The sequence below is a fragment of the Palaemon carinicauda genome, chromosome 12 (assembly GCF_036898095.1).
Source record: "Palaemon carinicauda isolate YSFRI2023 chromosome 12, ASM3689809v2, whole genome shotgun sequence".
Taxonomy (NCBI): Eukaryota; Metazoa; Arthropoda; class Malacostraca; order Decapoda; family Palaemonidae; genus Palaemon; species Palaemon carinicauda.
The window spans coordinates 15,513,010-15,529,815 of record NC_090736.1 but is presented as its reverse complement, the minus strand read 5'-3'; the positions used below and the strand labels follow the sequence as shown (position 1 = coordinate 15,529,815).

Genomic DNA, 16,806 nt, shown 5'->3' with positions numbered 1-16,806 from the left:
AAAGGATGTAAAGGTAATTTACAATAAATTATAATGTACATAGTAATGAAAGATTTCGCTCTTGAATCTGAAAGAAAATTTCAAATTATTAGAAAGCACAGGTTCCAGAGGAACATTAGTCTTTAAAAGAAAAAACACATCATGCACTAGGCATACGGCACTCATGTGACGACTATGACATTTCACCTGAGAGAAGAACAGTCTATGAAAAACACTAAGTGTCTCTGAATTCACTACGTATCACGCGAGGGTCAACATAGGCACCCGAGGAGTTAGAGTCCCAAGCAACTCACTGTTCTATGCAGAGTTAGGTGCAGGTTTCATAACACTACCTGCGGCTACCACAAAATGTTTGACTTTATGCACTTGTTTCGCGTAATGCTTGAAGAAAACACGCGAGGATTTCAAGCCCGTGAAACTCTTGAGGCTTTCGAAATTCATGCTCTGTAAGAAATTCAGGGACGATGCGAATTTTCTAGGATCATGACCTGCGGGTGTACTGTCAGGATCCGCTCTGCGAATGAAGTAGGTGATTTTCGCTCTTAGTTGTTTCAGTGACAGGTCGCTACCCGATGTTTCTCCTTTGAAGAGTTGGCCTCCACCAAAGTCAGAAGTTCTACGAAGATAGACCTTGAGGCGCTCTACTGGACATAGAGAGGCATCTTCTTTCAGGGGGCAGATTCTCCAAGGGCCCCATCTTTTGGTTGGTAGTTCGTTTTTAGCGAGAAACGTCGGATCCGGGAAGAGGGTAAGGTCTCCTGAGTCTGTAAACAGAATGTGACCCTCGTCCCTTGATAATGCCACTATTTCGCTGACTCGGGCTCCTGAAGCAAGAGCAAAAAGAAATATAACCTTTTGAGTCAGATCCTTGAGAGGGCACGAATCGTTGTCTAAATTGGAGGCAAAATGGAGCACCTTGTCCAGGGACCAGGAGATAGGTTTTGGTGGGGGTGCTGGGCGTAGACGAGCGCATGCCTTCGGTAGTTTATTGAAGATGTCGCTGGACAGATCAATCTGGAAGGCGTACAGTAGTGGTCTAGTCAAGGCCGATTTGCAAGTAGAAATCGTGTTGGCTGCTAAGCCCTGTCCATGAAGGTGAATGAAGAAGGACATGCAAAAATCGATGGTGATTTCCCTAGGATTTTTCGCCTTGACGAATGAGACCCATTTTCTCCAGGATGATTCGTATTGCCGTCGTGTGGATTCGGTCTTGTATTCCTCGAGGAAGTCTAGACTTTTCTTCGAGATCCCAAACCTTTTCTTCGCGGCTAGGGAGAGAAAATCATGAGATGAAGGTCCCTGACTTTCGATGATGAAGCGAAGACAGTCGACTTCTGTACTTGCTGGGAGAGAACTGGGCCCGGGAGAGGGATCAGCGTGGGTTGTAGCTCCAGGACTAGGGGGTACCAGTTGCTCCGGGGCCACTTGGGAGCCACTAGGGCCGCTGTTCCTTTGAAGGTTCTCAGTTTGGAGAGGACTTTTAGCAGAAGGTTAGTGGGAGGGAACAGGTAGATCCTGGACCATCTGTTCCAATCCAGTGACATGGCGTCCACTGCTTCTGCCTTGGGGTCCTCGTACGGGGCCACATATCGAGGAAGTTGATTGTTGTCGCTCGTTGCGAGGAGATCGATCTGAAGTTCTAGGACTTGGTGAGAGATGAAGGAGAAGGATCTTGCGTCTAGAGACCATTCCGACTCTATCGGGCTTGTTCGAGATAGAGCGTCCGCCGTCACGTTGCGGAATCCTTGTAGATGAACTGCAGACAGGTGCCATTTCTTATTCTCTGCCAGACGGAAGATTAGTAGAAGCACCTGATTTATCTGGGGCGATCTTGAGCCTAGGCGATTGAGACATCGAACTACCACCGAGTTGTCCAGGGTCAGACGAATATGGATCGAGGGAGGCGGGGAGAGTTTCTTCAGAGTTAGAAGGACCGCCATGGCCTCCAAGATGTTGATGTGAAACATCTTGAATAGGGGAGACCATGTTCCTTGAACCTGTTTTTGGTGGGAGTGACCTCCCCAACCCTCCAGCGAAGCGTCCGTGTGGATGTTGAGTGATGGAGGTGGGTGTTGAAGAGGGATGGACCTTTTCAGGGCCTTTGCTCCGACCACGGCTTTAGGAGTAACCGAAGTCTGTTTGGGAGCCGTCTCTTGAGATCTCTTCGAGCGATGGATGCGGAACGTCTCCAGACTCCCGCGGCATCCTTTAGCTGTGCACGTAGCACTGGGTTTGTCACTGAGGCGAACTGTAGAGAGCCTAGAACTCATTCCTGCTGACGTCTTGAGATCCGTTTGGATTTCAGGAGTCTCTTGACAGACCCTGCTATTTCCTTCCTTTTCTTCTGGGGGATGGAAAGGCGGTGTGACTGAAGGTTCCACTGGATTCCTAACCATTGGAACTTCTGAGCCGGAGAGAGGCGAGATTTCTTGGTGTTTATCTTGAATCCCAGGTGTTCTAGGAACTGGGTAACTTTGTTGCAGGATCTTAGACAATCTTCGGGCGATGGAGCCCAGACCAGCCAGTCGTCGAGGTAGGCCATCACCTGGACGCCGCGGAGGCGAAGCTGTTGAACGATGGCATCTGCCAGCTTTGTGAAGATCCGAGGGGCCACGTTGAGGCCGAAGGGCATGGCCCTGAAGGCGTAGCTTTTCCTTTGGAGTCGAAATCCTAGGTAGGAGGAAGCGTGGTGGTTCATTGGAACGTGCCAGTAGGCATCCGCCAGGTCTATGGAGACCGTGTAGGAACCTTGAGGCAGAAGGGTCCTTATCTGTTGGAGAGTCAGCATCTTGAATTTGTTGTTCGCTATGAACTTGTTGAGGGGGGATAAGTCTAGAATGACTCTGAGTTTGTCGGAGTCCTTCTTGGGGACGCAAAACAGTCTCCCTTGGAACCTGGTTGACTTTACCCTCTTTATCACCTTCTTGTTCAAGAGATCTAGGACATATTCTTCTAGAAGGGGGGTTGATTGTTGGAAGAACTGTTGGAAGAACTGCTGGAAGGTTGGGGGTGGTTGAGTCCAACTCCAGCCTAGACCCTTCTTGACGATGCTGTGTGCCCAGGGATCGAAGGTCCAACGATCCTGGAATTGGCGGAGTCTTCCTCCCACCGGAAGCACTTCATTGCTTCTGGTGTCCTGAGGGTTTACTACCTTGGCCGCTAGCCCCCCTTCCTCCTCTGCCTCTGGAGGGACGGCGAGATGCGTCTCTGCCTGCACCTCTGTTTGAGCCTCTACCTTTGGGACGAAAGGTAGTTGACTGTTGCTCGAAAGCAGGGGTGAAAACCGGCGACTGACAAGACCGGTTGGGTGACCAGCTGAAAGGTCTGTTGTGGCTGAGCTGCCACTTGGGGAGTAGCGGATCCCGGAAACTGCCGTCTCTGTTGACATTGCTGGGGTTTCGGCTTGGTGGATTTCCTCTGAGGCTGAGGGCCGTCGTGCCGAGAGGATTTCCTTTTCTTCGACATGCCCCACTTGTGGAGAAGGTTCCTGTTCTCCGTGGCGGCCTTATCGGTGATCTCTTTCACAAGGGAGGAGGGAAAGAGGTGCTTACCCCAGATGTTGGAGGAAATCAGCCTCCGGGGTTCGTGTCTCACTGTGGCACTGGAGAACACGAATTCACGACAGGCTCTACGAGCCTTCGTGAAGCTGTACAGGTCTTTTGCTACGGTCGCCAAATGTGTTTTGGCGAGAACCATGTAGTAGTCAGGGACCCTAGTGTCACCGGCCATGATGTCGAGCTGTACCTGGAGGGACATGGATGCGGCGAGCCTCTCCTTCGTGTCATGTTCCCGACGAAGGAGATGGTCATTAAGTTTCGGGAAGTCTTCGTTAAACTGACGGCCAGCGACGTCAGGTTCTAGTTTTCCTACCACGAATGTATGCTGGACATCTTTCCAGTGTCTAACATCGGGGGGAGTAGTCAGGGAGAAGGGTCTGCACTCCTCCAGTGCAGGGCAAGGTTTTCCTTCTTCCACTGCTTTATGTACCGCAGTGAAGGCCTTTTCCAAGAAGGGGAGGGTCGCATCGTCTGGTGCGACGTAGGTAGGGTGCTTCTTGCTAAGCGCCGGAAGTTTCGAGCAGGTAAAGCCCCTACTTTTTACTGTATTGGCCAGCATAGCCTGGGCCTTCGCGAGATCGAACACAATCACCTCCTTCGGTTCGGTCTCTTCTTTAGAGGCAGGTTCGGATCGAAGTCGGACGTAACAGTCCGGATAAGCCTCAAAGTTCGGGACGAATTCCACTTCTTCCAGTACAATCGAGCCGATCTTCTCACTGATGAAGATCTTGCCCGTTGTAATTGGCATGTGCTCGGCATACCTCCAGGGGTTGGTATCTGAGCATGCTGGGAGGTCCTTAACCGAAATCCTTTTCGGCTGCTTCGAACTTCCCATGTTGGACCTGAAGAACTCGTGTGTCTCACAGAGTTCCTTATCCATGAGAGCCTCGAGCATTCGGAACATCTCCTGGGCGTTGGATAGGGTGGGATCCGGGGTAGCGGAGGTAGACGGGAGTGATACGTCCGTCAGTGTAGGAGTCGGTGTGGGGGTGGAAGGTGGAGCGACCTCCTGCTCCGACTCAGTGTATTCCACCTGGTCTTCCTCATAGTCCAGTTCGTCGCCCATGAGGTTCCTTTCCGTGTTCTCCGACACTTCCGACATACGTTCCGTGTTGTCGGCATCCAAACGGCACTCGTGCATGGACTGAGCCATGACTACGTTAGGTTCCACCGTTATCTGGACGGTGGGGCTCTGATCCTTGGGGACCACAGAGTTTGGGGATGCCTTCAGGAAAAGCAAGGCCCTCAAGTCTTCGGTGGCAAGGTATGGTCCGGTGGCGTTCTTTTGGAAGCCACGCACCCACTTGCGTAGCTTCTCTCGAGAAGCGTCCCTAACCTCCGCTGAGGGAGGATTGTTGAACGCCTCGACCAGGCGGTCCTTGCAGACTGTACAGTTCTGCGGGTCCCAAAACTTCAGATCGCCTTTCTTGTTGGCGCAAGGGGCGTGGGTCCTACACGCCGTGTGCCCGTAGAAGTGCGGGCGCTTCACTCCACAGAAGCCGTGGTCACATTTCACGTACTCCTCCTGTAAGAGAAAGAGAACATGAGTATGGGGAAGTCATATTAATGACTTATATTCTAAAGTTAAATATTAAAAGGTTAATTTTTAACTTAATCTTAAGTGATATAAACATTGTGATGTTTGAGAGTGGAGCGGGAAATGAAGTAGATAGACACATACTCCGTGTAACCCGCCCGGCTGGTTACCGTAACCTTATCCATAGGCAATTTGTTAGTGACCGAGGACACAAGGCAGAATTCTTCATAGATTGCCAGGGAGGCAAAGGGAATTCTAATAGGAATTGCCAAAGATATAAATGTGGGACTGAGACCACTCAGACCATTGAATTGGGGGTGTAGAAGACCCCATAGGATAACGGTTTCCGGCAACCAGCCGTGCTAAGATACACACAGCATGCTGGAAAATTGTGATATGCAAGAAGACAGCACGGCTACTAATAGAACGGTAAGACAATACCTATCTATTTATGTAGTCAAACCATCTGGTTGCAAGGTAGGGCTATCAGCATGTGTTGATAGCTAGGAGAAGGGGTGCAAGTCTCTTGGCGCCTCCGGAATGCGCCGGCAGACCGGAGGCACGCCGGAGGCCGCTCCAGCAGAGTTTCTGGCATTAAGGAAGACAAATAGAGAAGTCAGGAGTAATGCCAGGATGGCGGCCGCCGGTACAACGGCGGCACGACGGCAGGAGGCGGCGGCTCCGGCAGCCGAAGGTTGCCGGCTTGGTGACAGGGACAAGGATGAGCTATAGCAGAACCGGACCACCGGCAATGGATGCCGGCACGCCGGGGCCGGCCCGATGGACGGACGACCGAAGCTAGGAGGTATGAGGGTAGGCCATCGGCTGTACGCCGACGGGAGGCGGCAGCCCTCCGGCACACGGAGGGCTGTCGGCCAGGGGGGGGCAAGGAAAGTGTCACCAAGGGGGGAGGGCGGTATCGCCGACAGTAGAGGCGGCAAGGGACCGGCACCAGGACAGTGAAAGAGACAGAAGGAGGGATGTAGGGGTACGGACACGAACCCCAAGGCATCCCACCTGAATGGTGGGATGCCAGAGTAGCCCAAGGGAGGGTTAGGGAACACCCAAGAGGGGGGAGAACCCCTGCGGACAAAACGCATCCAGTGGCTAACCCCATAGGACACTATGAAGGGTATATGTACTAGAGCGGACTGCACACAGGGACTCAAGGTAGCCCTATCAGCCCACCCTAAGGAGGAGTTGTAGGACAGGGGACAGATGGGTATAGGCTAACCTAAGTATAGGCTAGGCCATACAAGTGATAGGTGGGGAGGGGAGAAGAAGAAGGGTCTTCCATAGGGGAGGCTCTGTACCAAAGCGGCCACCAAGGAAGGGAGGACGCTCCCTAGCCTAAGGTAGGCAGCCTGGCTGAGAACGGTGCATGGGTACCGTTTCAAGCAAGGCACAGAACTAGCTCCCCCCAAGCCTAACCTAGAGCAGGGATGTTACACCCTGAACCAGGAAGGTTGGAAGACGTATCGCAATTGCAGGGAAGGTCAGGTAACCTAGCCTCAGCAATTGAGGAAGGGCAGGCCGTTCCTCATTCTCGGACGCAACCCTAAGGGGGGATCATTCCCTTAGGGAGGACAGAGAAGCGATAGGTACTCTGGTATGAGCTTGATCCCCTTACGTGGTAGGGGGAGCAAGGCTACACAGAGGGAATGCCCTAAGGCAGGGGGTGAAGGGAGCATATAGGGGTCCTACATTTAGGTTAGTTTAGAAAGGCACACTATCAAACCTATCCCCTATATGGTCCCTGAAGGCGAAAACACTTGCATCACAGTAAACAGTATCATAAAATAATACCACTATCTTCATAACTTAACCTAGGATCACTGTAATATATCATGCATGAACACTGATGATAGGCACTCTGGCCTAGGGGCTAGGCTAGCGATCTAGTGTGGGGTCAGGCGATGACCGATAAAAGAGCGTCAAAACACGATATATGAAGTTCCTAGCTATGAAGACTAAATAACTAATAGTATCGATTAGTTAATAAGGCCGGAATAAGCTGTTGAGGCTAGCTAAATAAGGCATGCAAGACAACAGCGACGCCATAAAATGGCGTGTCCGGTAGCAGCACAGCTCTGCCAAAAAACATAAAATATCTCGAAAAGTAAAAGTTACTTTACGGTCAGAGCTTATTTAAACAATACTGGAACCTGGTACTCAACTTTTCAGAAGAAGGCGAGGCCGAGGGTAGAGACATAGCTAAGATGCAAGTCGATGAAATAAGCACAGGGAAAATCCGTCTTAGTAAGGCAAGCTACTATGCGAAGGATGAGGACGGACGTGACGTCATTTAGCAATGGCACCCGTTTGTTTACGTTTCGAGTACCAAAAGTAGCCACGGACGAGATTAGCTGTGGAACGGCTCCCCAGCTATTCTCCGCCCCTACACATCGAAGTGTTAACTCTATGTGGGGTGCAGATAGCTATGTGGCGCGTTAATACATGCGTCCCCTGTTAATATACGATGTCTTAAAGGGAAACCTTTAGGATACTCGCTCCAGAAGTTAGAATTCTGTGATAACCTGTGGTTAAATTCTCTGGGAATATCTAGTAGTTATTTACCCAAGGAAGCTACCAAAAAGGAACCTTCCATCAGGACGCCATGGCTTGAGCCCAAAAAGACGGCCAAAAGAATTTGATTCTAGAAGGAATAGAATTGAAATAACGTATTCTTTAAGAAGCTAGATAGCTTGGTGGATGAAGAATGGAGAAAACACACAAAGTAACAAGTGTAATGCAGCTTTTTATATATATATATATATATATATATATATATATATATATATATATATATATATATATATATATATATATATATATATATATATACACAGTGCAATACTTTCAAATTCATTGCCTTGTAGGCCTAAATATGTTAACATATTATACTTACTTGGTATAAATGCCACTAAAATTTGTCGGGATCTTGAACATCTTGTTCATCCATTGCTTAAAACTGGTACTTAGTCAGTAGACAGCGACCAGTCTTCTTTTGGTCTCATAAAACATCAGCCATATTGATCACAGCTCAAGGACATTCTGAAACAAAAGTTGCAAATTATTGGTAAATCTATACTGTACTAATATTCTTAATGCATGAATTTTGGAACATCTTGTCCTGCTTACACTAAATGGCTTTTTCAAAAGAACCAAAAAGATTATTAACCTTTTTCTAGGGGAAGAAGGAATTGTTAATACCATCAAACTTTGTCAGCCTAGCTAAACACATCTACACCAAATTTAGAATTTTTTCACGAAAGATTTAAAAAAACAAAAAACATGAAGTGATAGTAATCTCTTGTGCTTTAATTGGGGGAAAGGGGTGAGGGAGATTTGGTAATTGGGTAGTAGAATGAGATCAATAAAACACAGCCATGTATTTGGAATAATATTCTTTTTGCAAAATGCCTACGATAGTTAGCTGACCTACCATTTGGATGTTTTCTTAATGTTCAGTATGTGTATAGAGAATACATTAGTAACTTTATAAGGTGAAAATCAGACCTGCATCGAAAATCCACTCAAACTAGTTGATGACTTATGGTAGGGTATTACTGTATTCGTCATAAAAATTCCCAGTATACTGATAAGACTGAAAAAAAAATCTGGGCAAGAGGGTAGAGTCAATGAAGGAATGAAATAGAATATGGCGAATTTGGAGATAATTTTGCATTTTTCCTAAATATACAAACCCGAGTCCTTTACACAGGAGATAATAATGAAGATAGAATACACAGCAGTTAAAATTCTATAACGAGATGTAAACATGTGGTTGGTAGCTACAGACTAAGAGCAGGGAAGACCCGGACCCTGCTTGGTCACTTGGTCTTTGATTGAAGCTGGGACTTTCTAGTGGGTTGATGATGACGGGAAAGTATGAGTAAAAGACTCACGTTTGTATGGTTGGGAAAAATATGAATTATCTCCATATTCATCATTTGTTTCAGTACAAATACAAACATTCGTCCTTAGGGGGCAGGAAGTTCCTGTTTCAACTGGCTGGAAACTTATCGCAGGATTCCTAAACTCAGACCCTGTAAGGAGTGAGAGTTCAGGTTCCTTGCACTTCCTGTACCAGTGGTGTGATTATACCATCAGGTCCACGGCCCGCGCAATAAAGGACACTGGGTAGAAAGTCTCGGTGTCACAACCTAGTAGCTTATGTATCCTAATGAGTTTGCCTGTTTCACACCTTGTAGTATTTGTCTACTAACGGGTTTGCGTGGCTACTACACACCCCCCCCCTCATTAAGGAGTGCAGAGAATGACAGCTGCAGGCTAAGTGGAGCTTATCTACAGTCGAATGGATTCCAGCTTGCCAAGGTTTTTTATGCTGTGCCCCAAGAGAAGGTGAGATTAAAAAAAAAAAAAAAAAAAAAAAAAAAAAAAAAAAAAAAAAAAAAAAAAAAAAAAAAAAGGCCAGTCATTCTTCAGTTCCATCTAAGAGTAGCACATACCCTGTAATCTCTAATGGATGCTAATGGTCCTGTGAGAGGAGTTGAGGTAGCTATACCACCTGCTGTGCAGCTACTACAGGCCCTAGAAAAAAGGTGTCAGGAGATCTGCGGGTTAATTCCTGCAGGTAATGTAATGGGCAGTGAACTTAGTTTGATGTTTACACACACCTGCCTGTAGTACCTGCATTACAGGGAAATTCTTCCTAAATGCCAGGGTCTTACTAATCCCTTTAAGACATCGTGTCCTTTAACTCTAGCTCTACCTGGGGTGGAAGAGGGTGGTGGTGAAAGAGTATGGTCAATGATCTCCCTTAGCCAAGAGATTATATAAAGTGTTGCAGGTATGGTTGGATTGCAAGCGTACCTTTAAGGTAGCACCTTAGTGTACTCACAGGTCACAAAATCAACTGATCAGGATTGTCAATTACCTCTCTAAGGCTTAAAATCCATTAGATAAAAAGCTGGAACTATGAACTGATGGATTCAAGGTTTTGGCAATGAACTCAGGGACGATAGAGAACGATACATTAAAGGAAAGACCATGCAGCTCCCTTATCCACTTAGCAGAGACATGGGCAAGCAAGAAAAGACCGTTTTGAGAGTGAGGCTTTTATCTGAAGCAAATTTCAATGGTTCATAAGGTGCCCTTTTCAGGGAATATAGGACCTTGACAAAGTTCCAGGGTGATGGCCTCACTTCTGATGGAGGACAGGCCAGTTTAAACCTCTGTACGAGCATGGACAGTTCTAATGAAGAGGAAGCATCAATTCCTTTCAGCCTAAAGACCTGGCTTAAGGCTGAGCGATAACCTTTCACTGGTGATACTGAGCATAGTTTTTCTAGATCATGTCAAAAAGAAAGAAATCTGCCTCATAGAAGAGCTTCCTTTGAGTCCGCCTAGATCAACCAATCATCCAGATATTGTAAGAAACTAATGCCGTTGGTATGCACATGTGTATTATCATCATTATCATTATTATTATTAAGGGGGGATATTAACCAGCCCAATGAATCAACTTCGAATCTTACAGAGAAGGCCTGATTAACATCAGGAAGAAAATAATTTCTTTTTAAAGTAATGTTGAATAAATGAATAAAATAAAATATATATAAAATATATATTAAATATAATGGATAAAACATATCAAACAATGGATAAAAAGTAAATAAATCATGAGGTAAAAATCTGTGATAAATAGAATCTAAACCTTATCTATAAAACCTATGTTTCTCAAAAAAGTTAAAATCCTGAAATCAAAGAAATTTTCAGTCTGATAAAAGTTCAATAAAGTTTTTCCACCAAAATACGTCTTGTTTTCTTTTAAAAACTTACAATTGCTAAGAATGTATTTTATGGTTAAAATACAGTTTCACTCATTAAACCTGGGCACTGCTTCATGAGGTGTTAACATCAAATACCCATGTGTAAGTTTTATGTGACCTTTGCGCAATCTGGCTAAGATTACTTCGGTCTTCCTTTCTCTCTGCAATGATGATTCTCAAAGAAACAACTGGCTTTATTTCTTTTAATTTATTACTATCAGATTCATAATTTCACTGACCTGCCAATGTGTAAAGACTCTTGAGAGCCCAAACCAAGAACCCTTCACAGATCCCTGGTGACTGGATGATAATGTTGCTGATGGTGGAATTAGAGGAGGGTAAAAGCTAATGAATGGGAGGAGGTATCCAGAACGAAGACAGTCTACCGTGCATCTTTTCCCCCAGTGATACCACTTCCTCCTCCATCTGGGTTGCAGGCATCTTCCGACAGGTGACATCGTAGTAGGAATGGCCTCCCTAGTGAGGATGCTGTCCTCGACTTTTCCCCCTGCGTCGGCCTCGTCCTTGACCATGTCTGCTCGGAAAAGGGTAGTTCGTTCCCCACATTAAGATGGAAGGCGTGGGAAAAGGGTTGTTTCTCAGTGCAAGCCTATGTTCCTGCCTAGCTAGAGTCAAAGATCATGCCTGACCAGAAGTGGAAGTGGCCTGTCGTTAGGTGGTCCGCAGTGATACATGGGGTTAGTGTGGACGCTATAGGATCAAGAGATAAGAGGGATAGAGAAGCCTCTTGTGCACGCTAGTACTTCCTCCGATGCGAAACTCCAGGAGGAATTATCCTATCCTGTAAGATCTCGGGCCGTTAGGGAATCTTCTCTTGCAGAGACCTGTGAACTGACCTTGTCAGCAATTCTGAGGAACTGAGGGAGTGTGTATGCCTTAGTTCTCTTTGGTGAAAGATCCCCCTACAATAGGAGTTTCTTCCTGACTATTGCCATGAGATGCATTTGTCCTAGTCTAGGAACCTGTGTCTCATCTAGAGGTATCCTATGAACTGGCAGAGGACTCCCAACCAGTGTGTGATATATGGTAGCATATCTGGAATAAGTGTTCTTTGGTGAGACCGTCTAAGTGATGTGCATCTGGGTGATGCACGTCTGAGCAATGTACATCTGGATGCGGTCGTGTATGGGTTAGGCGTGTGTGGGAAAGGCATGTCTCATTGAGGCACATGTGGGTGAGGCATGCCTGGGTGAGGCATGCCTGGCTGAGGGATGTGTGGAGGAGACGTGTGGGTGAGAAGCATCTGGTTAAGGCGCATCTGGTTGAGGTACATTTGGTTGAGGTACATCTGGTTGAGGCACATCTGGGTGAAATGCGTCTGGGTGAAAGCACAGTTGGGTGAAGAGCATCTGAGTGAGGCCTGTCTAGAAGAGGCAGATCTGGGATCTTCATTAGCAGGTGATGAGGGGTCAGGCAGAGGTTGATGGGCAACCTTCCTCTGTAGGCATGATAGTCAAGTGACTTTAAGAGCTTACGGCTACACGCTTGTCGTCTGTCTGGAGTATACCTTCCCTGGCACTTCCGTTTATTGACCTTTTAATTCCATATCGAAAAGTGTATCAACAAACAAACTAAACATATGATGATGCAAGGAAAGATCATCCATCAGTTAAGCCTAGGCATGGCTTTTGCACAGTATATCCATCTGTGATGGCAGCTGCAGCAAAAGTAGTTTTATGTCATAATACAAGTGAGCACCCTCTTTGTTATTGAACTACAGTAATCTCTGCTGTATCTGTACTAATAGCGTCAAGGAGTAAATGTAATTTAGAAGCTTTATCTTGGCTGGGATTAAATTGTTGAATGATCTTCCCAATACAAAAGTTGGATAATAGAACTTCAGCTGAAACGTGGGACAAATGCTTGACTTCGGACTTTGTTTTATAGTTTATATGAAAAATATATGATTAAATTTGCTATCCTAATATAGAGTAGTTTACAGTATATGTATATTTTTTTTCATAGTTTGTTCATTGCATTGCTGTCTACTTTATGCACTGGCCTGCTTTCCTTGTTTAGGTCCTTTGGTTTGAGGCATTCTTCTCTTCCAAATAAGGTTGCCATTTAACTAATAAATAATAAATAATAATAATAATAATAATAATAATAATAATAATAATTAGTAATAATAGTAATAATAATAATAATAAATAATAAACAATAAATAATGAATAAGTAAACAATAAATGATAAATAATAAACAAATAATAAATAAATAAATAATAAATAAATAAATAATAAACAATAAATAATAATAATAATAATAATAATAATTATAAACAATAAACAAATAAACAATAAATAAACAATAGATAATAATAATAATAATAATAATAATAAAAATAATAATGATAAAAATAATAATAATAATAATAATAATAATAATAATAATAACAATCATAAATTATCATCATCATCATTATTATTATTATTATTATTATTATTATTATTATTATTGATAATAACAACAGCAATAATAATAATAATAATGATAATAATAATAATAATAGTAACACGTCACAGTACCGAGGGACTCAAGAGTGGAAAACGATCCTAAATTTAGTTGGGCCATACTCCTGTGTTTGTGCTCCTGGTGAAATATGATTTTTCGGGTTTGAAAATACGTCGAGTTGAAAATTTCGGCTAGATTCTAATGCGAAAGGACAATTGGAAACTAAAAATAAATATTTTAAAAGCAAAACTATTCGCTTGAAACAAAAGTTACTCATTATATAGTGTGGAGCCTTTGTAATCAGTTGAGTCTTACCAGGTCAGTCATTATTATGTGGATAAATATACATCTACTACAGCACAATATCCTTAATGAAGAAAATAGGTGATACTGGTGCATTTAGAGGTAGGCCTACTTTGAACTGTTCTGATGCAAATAAATGGGGAATCCCATATCTTAAATTTAGATGTTTTAAGATTCTAAGTTATGAATGGAAAAATGACAAACTTATAAGAGAGAGTGTATTTTTCTTAACATACAAACCCGAATTCTTTACTATAGGAGATATTCTAGAGCGAGCTGGAAAATACGGCAGAAAAACCTTAACAAGGTCGTTAACGACCTGACAGGTAATTACCCACCTGTCAGTGGTGGGGGACCGCCGGTCGGTAGCTGCTGTTTACCTTCAATCGGATTCTAGCTAGGACTATCCTAGGGGGGCGGTGATGAAGGAAAGATTTGTTTAAAGAATTCGGGTTTGTATGTTAGGAAAAATACAAACTCTGTTATAAGTTTGTCATTTGTTCCTACATTAAATACAAACCCTCATTCTTTACTATAGGAGACTTAGTCTTGAGGCCAGAGTGGCCAAGGAGTTCCCTATCCCTAGGGAAGATAGTCCTCAGACTAGACTCTTTTGAAGCAACAATCTTCCGTTAATCTTTTTTCTTTGTAGATCCCCAGGATCTCAGTACGACTGAAGGTTTGTCTGGGTTGCGCTGCCTCTGGGTCTCCGTGAAAAGACCTCGCAATAACTTTCTTGAGCCAGAAAGATATGGTGTTGCGAGAGATTCTCTTCTTTACCCTGTTGGTACAAGGAAGAGATGACGGAGACATGGTCTGAAAAGTCTGGTGCGCTTCAGATATTTCTTCAACGCCCTGACTGGGTATAGTAATGACTGGACTACATCCTGTGTTACCTTATTGAGTGTGGAGATTCTCGAAATCTCTCATCGGAAGATGAAGGATTAGGAGTCTAGCCACCAAGCCCGGTACAAAGTTGCGAGACACTGCCCCCCCCCATCTCTTAGAATGGGTGACGTGAGACAGACCATGTAGCTCACTGACCCTTTAGCGGAGGACAGAGGTACGAGGAAGACGGTCTTAAGGTTCAGAGAGTAGCCTGAGGCCCTTAAGGGCTCATAGGGCAGCCCCTTCAGCGAACCTAAGACACATCTCAAGGAGATGGTCTAATCTCAACTGGGGGGCAAGATCACTCCAAACCCCGAAACAACCAAGGTGATGACTTTGAGGCGGAGAGGTCAACCCCTTCTCCGTCTACAGATGAGGCTCTGGCTACGCGATAGCCCTTAATCACCGAGACTGAGGGAAGCTTTCCACACTGAGGTACAAAAGGAAGTCTGTGAATTACTGATCCTTCCTTTTGAGAACCTAATCGCTCCACATTGTCGCTGTTGTAGCAGTTAAGAAATTCATTGTCTTAGCCCCAGCAGTTAGGACTTCTTGTAGGGACTGCCTAGAGTTTAGGTTTGACAAGTTCTCGTGGCTCGTAAGGTAGCCGACTGTATCAGACTGCGTGTCAAGCCAGAAGGGATATTGAAGTCGCTTCCCTTGCCTAGGCTTCTGTGACTGAGAAGAGCCTGGAAAAGTAGAGTGTGTCTTCGAGGATTAGCCTGGTGTGAGCCTTGCCGTGAGGGGATCCAAGATCAGAGGAGAAGGTTGACGTCTCTGATCTCGGAGAACCGACCAGGTTTAAAGGTCGCTCAAGAAAAGCAGAGGCGAGGGACAGTGACATAGCACTAGCCGTTAGGACAATATCCTAGAGACTGACCATATAAGGTCAATGACCAAGCCTCCTCCCCATCCCAGCTAGGACTAGGAAGGCCAGGCAGTGGCTGCTGAAGATTCAGCAGATAGATCTATAGGCTCCCCCCAAAACCCCCCAACCATAGCTTACAAGGATGGTAAGGTTGTAGGCACTGATGGCACTAACGAGTCTGGGCGGGACTCGAACCCCAGACTGTCACTACATAGCCTGTCAAAGGCTGGAGAGTCAAAGGGTCGAGCAGACATAAGTAAATCGCCGAGGCATGAGATATAACCCATAGTTCTTAGGAGGATTCTAAGTCCCTCGACAGCAGCTCTCCCAAGGAATCCTCAGGCTGCGATAATTCCTCGCGTGTTATTACAGGAAAAAGTGGAGACGCGAGTAGCAGACAAACTTTATATCTTACCCCTCGTACTTTCTTATCGAAAGGGCAAGAATGGTAGAAGTCGGAGTGTCTGAAGGTAAATGCAAAGACTGTTGACGAGAGTCGGAAGGCTCTGTCATAAGAGTAAAACTCTTAATGACGATGGTCGCGTGCAGAGCGCTAATTGCTTGAGTGCACGGACACTCTGTGCTAATTGTTACAAGAGCCTGACTACTCAGCATAACTGAATCCCGAAGGTTCCAAGTCGTGTGAACTTGAAAGTCCAACGCGACAGAGGCCCGAAGGACTCCTAAGGTCATGAGGGCCTGTAGGATAAACATGACGAAAGTTTAAAGGTTCCCGATCACGCCCGCCAAAAGGGTGATCGTCACAAGACCCCGAGGGGCCAATGTGAGGCAAACCAGTAGGTTCAAAAAGACGTCTCCTTACAGCACGAGGGGGAGAATGTCAGGGATGAAAATAACTCCTCCACAGGGTAGATCGTTCTCCTGAAGGAGAATGTCGCTTTCATTCAAAAGCGTAAGAGGTAGGAGCGTGGATCAGCAAACTCCTACAAGTTTCCTTCTCGTGAGTGGTAGGAAGGCTCTCCTGAAGGAGAATGCCTAAAACCAGCTTTCTCCCTACTCTATGGGGAAAAGCGTAGGCATAGTAACTTCTCTCTCTATAACGAGGGAGAAGTCCTCCCGAAGGAGGATATTGCCAAAGGCATGATTTCTCCCCTTTCTATGGGGAAAAGCGTAGGTATAATAATTTCTCTCTCGCGAACGAGGGAGAAGTCCTCCCGAAGGAGGACATCGCCTAAGGCAAACTTTCTCCCAGTTCTATGGGAAAAAAGCATAGGCGTAATAATCTCTCTTTCGCGAACGAGAGAGAAGTTCTCCCGAAGGAGGACATCGTCTAAGACAAGTTTTCTCCTAGTTCTAGGGAAAAAACGTAGGCATAAAAATCTCCCTCTCGTGAACGAGAAAGGAGTCCCCCCGAAGGGGGACCT

The 16,806-nt window shown here is 45.3% G+C and overlaps 1 long non-coding RNA gene across 1 annotated transcript in view; it reads right to left on the bottom strand.

Annotated features, from left to right (window-relative positions):
- Positions 1-16,806, bottom strand: part of LOC137650523 (uncharacterized) — a 54,365-nt gene that overhangs the window by 18,682 nt on the left and 18,877 nt on the right. The window contains exon 2 of the long non-coding RNA XR_011045976.1: positions 8,003-8,148. This is a non-coding gene — a long non-coding RNA (uncharacterized lncRNA). The remainder of the gene's footprint in view (positions 1-8,002; positions 8,149-16,806) is intronic.